Source organism: Taudactylus pleione, unplaced genomic scaffold (genome assembly GCF_031769625.1).
Source record: "Taudactylus pleione unplaced genomic scaffold, aTauple2 ptg000507l, whole genome shotgun sequence".
Lineage (NCBI taxonomy): Eukaryota > Metazoa > Chordata > Amphibia > Anura > Myobatrachidae > Taudactylus > Taudactylus pleione.
The window spans coordinates 58,938-66,149 of NW_028284909.1; the positions used below are offsets into that span (position 1 = coordinate 58,938).

Genomic DNA, 7,212 nt, shown 5'->3' on the forward strand with positions numbered 1-7,212 from the left:
AAACAATTTCAAACAAATCTAGTGATTTATTTTTTTTACTCTGCAATAAAAATGTCTGATCAGCGGATGTAGCTTATTTTTATCAAGGCGTCTAATTAAAAATTGAAGGGGATTCCTTGAACATGAGGACACACTTCAGTGGCAAACGCAGGATTTTGAAAGGGGGGGTTTCCAAATCCTTGGTTACTGAACCAAAGAAAAGACATCTAGCCACAAATAGATAGACAGACAGACAGACAGACAGACAGACAGATAGATAGATAGATAGATAGATAGATAGATAGATAGATAGATAGATAGATAGATAGATAGATAGAAACAGCTTACACAGGATTTAGGACCACTACAGTAAAATATACCACTCAGCCTATGACGGGGTACACACATACACACACATCACCTAAAAAACATGAATGCAGCAGGCAAATAATTACAGCCAGCCTGATTTATTAAAGACCCCTCTCCCCCCCAGTAGTGGTCCCCCATTTGTAGTCCCCCTTAAGAAGTGGCCCCAGTAGTACCCCCTATGCAGTGCCCCTTATATAGTGCCCCCAGTAGTAGTTTCCCCTTTGCAGTGCCCCAGTAGTGCCCCTAGTAGTAGTCCCCCCTATGCAGTGCCTCTTATATAGTGCCCCCAGTAGTAGTCCCCTCTATGCAGTACCACCAGTAGTGCCCCTTATACAGTGCCCCAGTAGTAGTCTCCCTTTGCAGTGCCCCTTATATAGTGCCCCCAGTAGTAGTCCCCATTATGTAGTGCCCCCAGTAGTAGCCCCCATTATATGCCAGTTATATAGTGCCCCCAGTAGTCCCCCCTTTGCAGTGCCCCTTATATAGTGCCCCCCGTAGTAGTCCCCCCTATGCAGTGCCCTTTATTTAGTGCCCCCAGTAGTAGTCCCCCCAGGAGAGTCCCTTATGTAGTGCCCACAGTAGTAGTCCCCACAGTATTAGTCCCCCTTATATAGTGTCCCAAGTAGTAGTCCTCATATACAGTGCCCCCAGAATGGGCCATTCCCCTATTCAGTGCCTCCAGTAGCGGCCACCCCCTCTATACAGTGCCCCCAGTAGCGACCACCCCCCTATTTAGTGTATATGCATTATGGGAGAGGGCCCCCCCCACCCGCTGCGGAGGGAGTCAGAAGGCAGAGCTCATGAGTGAGCTCCAGTCGGCTCGATACATGGATGCAGCAGCCAGTGAGAGTCTGTCTGACTCTCATTGGTTGCTAAAATAAACACACCGCCGCTGGGTAGTACGAGTGTACTATCCGTGCCGGGCCGGCGGCGGTGTGTTTGTTAGTGTTTATGTTAGTGTGTATTGCGGACCGCTCTTACTGCGGTCTGCACTACACTTGGTGATCAGGGGGGTTTCTGGGTACTCAGAAACCCCTGCTCCGTGCGCGCCTGCCCTTTGGAGTGACAGTGACCGAAAACTTATTTACAATATATGAACACTATATGGTAATAGAATTTCAGAGATATTAGTTGCATGCATTTGCAAATACATGGGAGGCTGCTAGGCCTCGTCAAGGCTTCTCTGTCACTAGCAGTCCCTACACTAAACGGTTCACGTCCGGGGTGCAGAGCACCCCAAAACTACGTCCAGCCCAGGACCCCCCCAGGGCATCACACGAAAAATGGAAAAAGAGTGACAGTGCAGTGTAAAGTATAGTATTGTGCAAATAATTACTAAGTGTTAAGGGGTAAAAATATATGTGAAAAATTACATGAATAATAAACAAACATAAAAGGTGATGTGAAAAGTAACTATGTGTATTAAGTGGTGATGCCCTTAGGAGGCCCAGCCAGAGCAGCCTCGGCGGCCCTACGCCCAAACGCTCACCCCAAATGTAATGTATGCCAATTAAAGCCTCATAATAAAGGCACATATATATTTTTGGCAAATGTAAGGCCTCATGATAAAGGCACATACATAAATGCATCCGAATTGAGAGCCAGCTTACCTGGGAGTCACCCCTGGGAACTCCAACTAGCACTACATGCCCTGCTAATGCTGGCTCATTCATGCATCTCATAACCACAAACAAAAAATGGCAGCTGCTCAATCAATCAGGTAGTACTTTTTTCAGGTGCATGAAAGGGAGGGGTCATACCAAGTAGAAAAGAGAGGGGGGTTTAACCCCCTATTGTTCCTCAGCACACTGAATTATACTAGCAACAATATATGAACACTATATGGTAATAGAATTTCAGAGATATTAGTTGCATGCATTTGCAAATACATGGGATGCTGCTAGGCCTCGTCAAGGCTTCTCTGTCACTAGCAGTCCCTACACTAAACGGTTCACGTCCGGGGTGCAGAGCACCCCAAAACTACGTCCAGCCCAGGACCCCCCCAGAGTATATAAAATTCTAGGTAAGTCCTACAAGTTTTATATACTGTAGTGCAACTTTGGTTCATTTTTGGGGCGTGGGTCCCCCTGGATTGCCTTGGTTGATCTGTTTCAGGGCACCGCATTATAACACATTTTTCTTTTATAACACATTTTAACCCTTCACTGTTTGTTTATTATACATGTACCTCACTTTTTTATTTTCATTCTTTATATGCAGCTGTGGCTGCTCTTAACTATCTCTTTTACACTGCACTTTTCTTACTATGGCGGTGCCCTGGGGTGGCTTAGCTGGGCCAGTTTGGGGGTGTCCTGCGCTCTGGATTTGAATCCTAGTATGTTAGGGACCTATCCTAAAGAGGTTACCTGGATGTGGTGGGTAGGCCCATAACCTTGGCCAAGATTATGCTAAAAACCTCTATTGATTGCAAAATTCTATTGCATTTATATATTAGTAATAATTTGGAGTTGTGCACCTGAGATTTGTCTGTTTTTGAACTCCAGGGATGAAGACCATGGACAGAGCTGGAAGATGACGCTACACCCAACAGAGAAAGCAGCCGACCTTCTTCATGGCACCGCTGCTGCGAGTGCCGCCCTGATGGTTATGCAGACGACCATGGTCGCGTTTTCTGATCGTACCCTAAAAGGACGTCCCTGGAGAAAAGACGCTCGCAAGCGGCATGATGGTTGCCCACTGCGCACGCGCCGCGTCCAGCGTGCGCGAGCCCCGCTGAGCGACTGAAGTTCAGTCGCTACGGGGCTCGCAACAAGACGGGGCGACTGTCGATGTTGATTGACAGCTCGCCCCGTTATGTGGGCAGGTAGGGGGGGGTGGCCGGACAAACGCAGGTGTTCCCTTAGGAACGCCTGGCATTTGTAGGAGGGCATCTATTAGAGCAGGAAGTCCCCTCGGGCTTGCGGCAGATAGACCCTACCCCTGGGTCTCGTCGCAAGCCTGATGGTCGTCATAATTGCAACGGTCTCCAGCCCGCTCGCACAAAGCTGTGGGCGGCCGGAGACAAAAAAAAAAAATCAGAGCGAGCGCCTGCCAGCAGCGAGCGGCTCTGAATCAGTAGTCTTGTAGACAGCCCGGAGCTCCAGGACATTTATGGACAGCTGGCTTTCTGGAAATGTGCATCGACCCTGGAAGATTTTTTGACACGTTACCACCATCCCACCCCCAAAAGACTTGCATCTGTGGTAAGACCCAGTTCTGGATGCCAAAGGGACGGCCCTTGTCCAGGTGGAGCCACCACAGGAGGAAGAGTCAAACTTCATGGGAAATAATGAAAGTCAGCCTCTCAATGTCTGAACCCTGAGATTCTGTTGATTCTGTTCCATCGTGCCAGACTGACCAGCTGGAGAAGCTGGGAGTGGAACTGTCTGTACTCCACAATGTCGGAGACCAGAGACCCCAGGGTCTGCATACAGGAGTGTATGGACACCCAATGGTGGCCCAGGAAGGCTCAATATCTTGTATACTTTGAGCAAGACTTGCTTAGTCCTGGAGTCTAATGCTGGCCATACACAGAATTGATCACACGATTTGGGCAGTTTTTACAGGTTGGACAGACCAATCTTATGAAAATAGTTGTATTTTGGGTCTTCTGCGGCCTCGATGCACATCTCTGCCGTCATCTAGTTGGATCGCAGATCAGATGGTTTTGCAGAGAGACCTCAACCTATCGTGTATGATTTGCAGCCTTATGTGAAATCGTTGCATTTTCAAAACAAATCGCCCAGTATCTTAAGGGATAATTTCAAGGGAAATCGTACAACTTATCTTACCAACTTTTGAATCTCACTGTGTATGGCCACCATAACAATGCTCCCAAGTGGAGCATCTCCTGAGGAGTCAAGGTGGATTTCTGCCAATTGATAATCCACCTGTGTCACTGCAGCAATTCCACAGTCAGGTGGATGTGATCCCTGAGAATTATCGGAAACTGGGCCAGGAGAAGCAGGTCATCGAGGAAAGTTAAGATGTGGATGCCCCTGCTACAAAGGTGCCCTGCCATGACCTTCGTGAACACATGAGAGGCCAAAGGGTAAAGCCTGAAACTGGTGTCTGATCCATACCGCAAACCTGAGGAATCGTTGGAAGCTGGCACGGATGGGAATATGTTAATAGGCATCCTGGTTATCCAACAACGCCATAAAGTCCCCCGGCTCCGGAGTCAGAATGGAACGCAGGTACTCCATGCAGAATCTGGGTATCCGGAGGAACCTGTTCAGGTGCTTTAAGTTGAGATTGGGCCGAAATGAGCAGTCTAGCTTTTGGACCAGAAAAAGATTGGCACAGAAACCTAGCCCTCTCAGCGACGGAGGGACGGGAATGATTACTTTGCAGGCCAGGAGGGAACAATAGACTCCTCCTGAGCTACTGCCTTTCCTAGCTTTGCGGGAAGACCTGTGGAGAAAAAACAGGTTGGCGGTTACTTCTGAAAATAAATAATATAGTCCTGGGACACGACGCCTCTGAACACAGAAAAAAGAAAATTGCCCCCCAGCACACTTCAGATAAATCAAAAATACTTGAATCCTACATGATAATAGAAATTCAGAGGTATTGGTTTACATACATTTGCAAATATATGAATAAGCACTGGGCCGATGTCAAGGCTCCTCTATACCAGTGTCCCTAACATTAAGGGGTTCCGAGAAGCAAGGCACCCCAAAAAATTCCAGCCAAGGATCATCCCCAGGGCATCACACGAAAAGGGGAAAAAAGGTGATAGCGACGCCTCTGACACAGGAATCTCTTGTGGTCTGCATCCACACAGCCAAAGAGTGGAGGCCCACCCCGTCATGCGTCAGGTTTGTGCACTGAATTGGCATCACGACGACTGGACCAAGGTTGCTTACCTCAGAGCTTGGCGCCTATCTATAATGGGTGCACCCATATTATCTAATACTTACTTCTCCGAGGTCCCGCATCAGGTGTCTCAGCCCTGCATAAAACACCAGAAAATGGCAGTCGCAGCCATTTTTCCAGCGTTTTGCGCATGCACAGTGAAGAAATCGCCAGGAAAATGGCGGCTGCGCCATTACCCCGGCAAACTGCGCATGCACAGTAGACTCTGGGCACACTCTAGTGCCCAAAGTCTACTGATGCCGCGGTCGGCGTTCAGACGTGTAAAGTCTGCTGCCAGCCGCCAGGGAGAGTGGAGGGGGCCCCAGACGGTGAATGAACACAGGCCCCCTCCTCTCTTAAAACGCCCCTGCTTGGCACTCTTGGAGGAAGAACCTTGGCTTCTGGAAAACGGCTGACCTCTGGCTCTGCCCTGCGGACAAAAGGAATAAGAAGCAAATGTCTCAGATCTGGGCGGAGCCACTGAAGGCAAGAAAGCAGACTTAGATGCCACCAGTGTAGACACAATTTTGTCTAAATTCAGGTCCAAAAAGTATATCCCCCGAACAAGGAAGAGCTAACCTCCATTGGGGGAGGAGACCTGCACCGATCCTGGTAGTACTGCAATGCCAGGTCAATACGTGGAGTGGACAGAGCAAGCTCTTCTTCCATCTCCCTGTTCTAAAATTCCATTTAATATATGGCCCCCAGATACTACACTTGATCCTAGCCAAAAGGCCGAGAAGCCTGGGCTTGTGGGAATTTTCAATTAAGTATTTGGTACCCAGACTCTCCTCTCCAGGCTATGCCCCAGTGCAGTGGTTCCCAAACTTTTTTGAATCTCAGCGCCCTAGAGTATCAGCATTGTTTTCACGGCACCCCTAAGCCAAAAGCTCAGAAGAAAATGTAAAACTAGTTAAGTGAAGTAAATTGTGCTTACTGTACCTGTCATCATTCGGTGTAGTTATGTGGTGGTGGACAGGTTTGCGCTTCTGTTTGTCCACATATTTACATTACATTGACCATAAATAATTTTATTTGGTGTTGGACCATAAACCTGAGGCACCTCTGCAAGTGTCCTGAGGCACCCCAGGGTGCCACGGTGCACAGTTTGGGAACCACTGCCACAGTGTAATCCCTGTGCCCCCTAGTGGAGGAAGAAGAAAATACAATAAAATATCCCTCACCCCCCAAAAAAAACCACACAGCAGACCATATGGACCTGTAGGTTTTTTGCTATTCGATTCTATGCTGCCATTTTGGTTCAAGCCGCAAAATGGCTACCTCCACTAGACATAGCTCCCAGCTGTTCTGGTCTCAGTGGGACAGTCTGATCTTCAGACATCAAAAGGGACAGAGGTTATCTGAAAATGTGTGGAGCTTTATCAAAAACTAGTCATTTCTGGGCAGAGTTTGGACGGATCACTGAGAGGATCCCAATTTCACATTTCCAAAATAAAATCTCCCTGGATAATTAGAACACAAAGCAAATAATGAACTAACAAAACACCCAGTGATAATTTCCTGTTGTAGTACAAATAAACCACTTCCATCCTGTTTGTTTTTACACAATATGATCAGAGTGAATCCATTTAGCTACACACAGAGAGACATTGTTAGGAAATGACAGATCTTTTGTGTAAAAGAATATGAGCTAAAAAAAAAAAAAGTTTATATTAATATACAAATAAGGGATTTGTTTATTTAAATGACAGAATCTTTTTACAAATGTTATAATGTGTCCTATGCGGTAAATTATAATGATATTAGAAGTTCCATGACCACATACAGGCTGCAGGCTAAGTGCTTTCATATAATCTGCAGTGATTTCTAAGTGAGGCTTTAGTCTTTTAATACACAATTTAAAAAAAAAAAAAAACCCAAGTGATGACATCAGAGTTCACTCTTTATGCATATATAAATGACAGGAGTTTGCACCTATATTATAGCATCAATGTTTTTATTATAAAGTGATTCCGCATCTCTCAGAATTTAGTGGCTCCGTTAAAA

The 7,212-nt window shown here is 46.8% G+C and overlaps 1 pseudogene; it reads right to left on the reverse strand.

Moving 5' to 3' along the window:
• Positions 1 to 5,798: 5,798 nt before the first annotated feature.
• LOC148501653 (U2 spliceosomal RNA) lies at positions 5,799 to 5,952 on the reverse strand (annotated as a pseudogene).
• Positions 5,953 to 7,212: the final 1,260 nt, after the last annotated feature.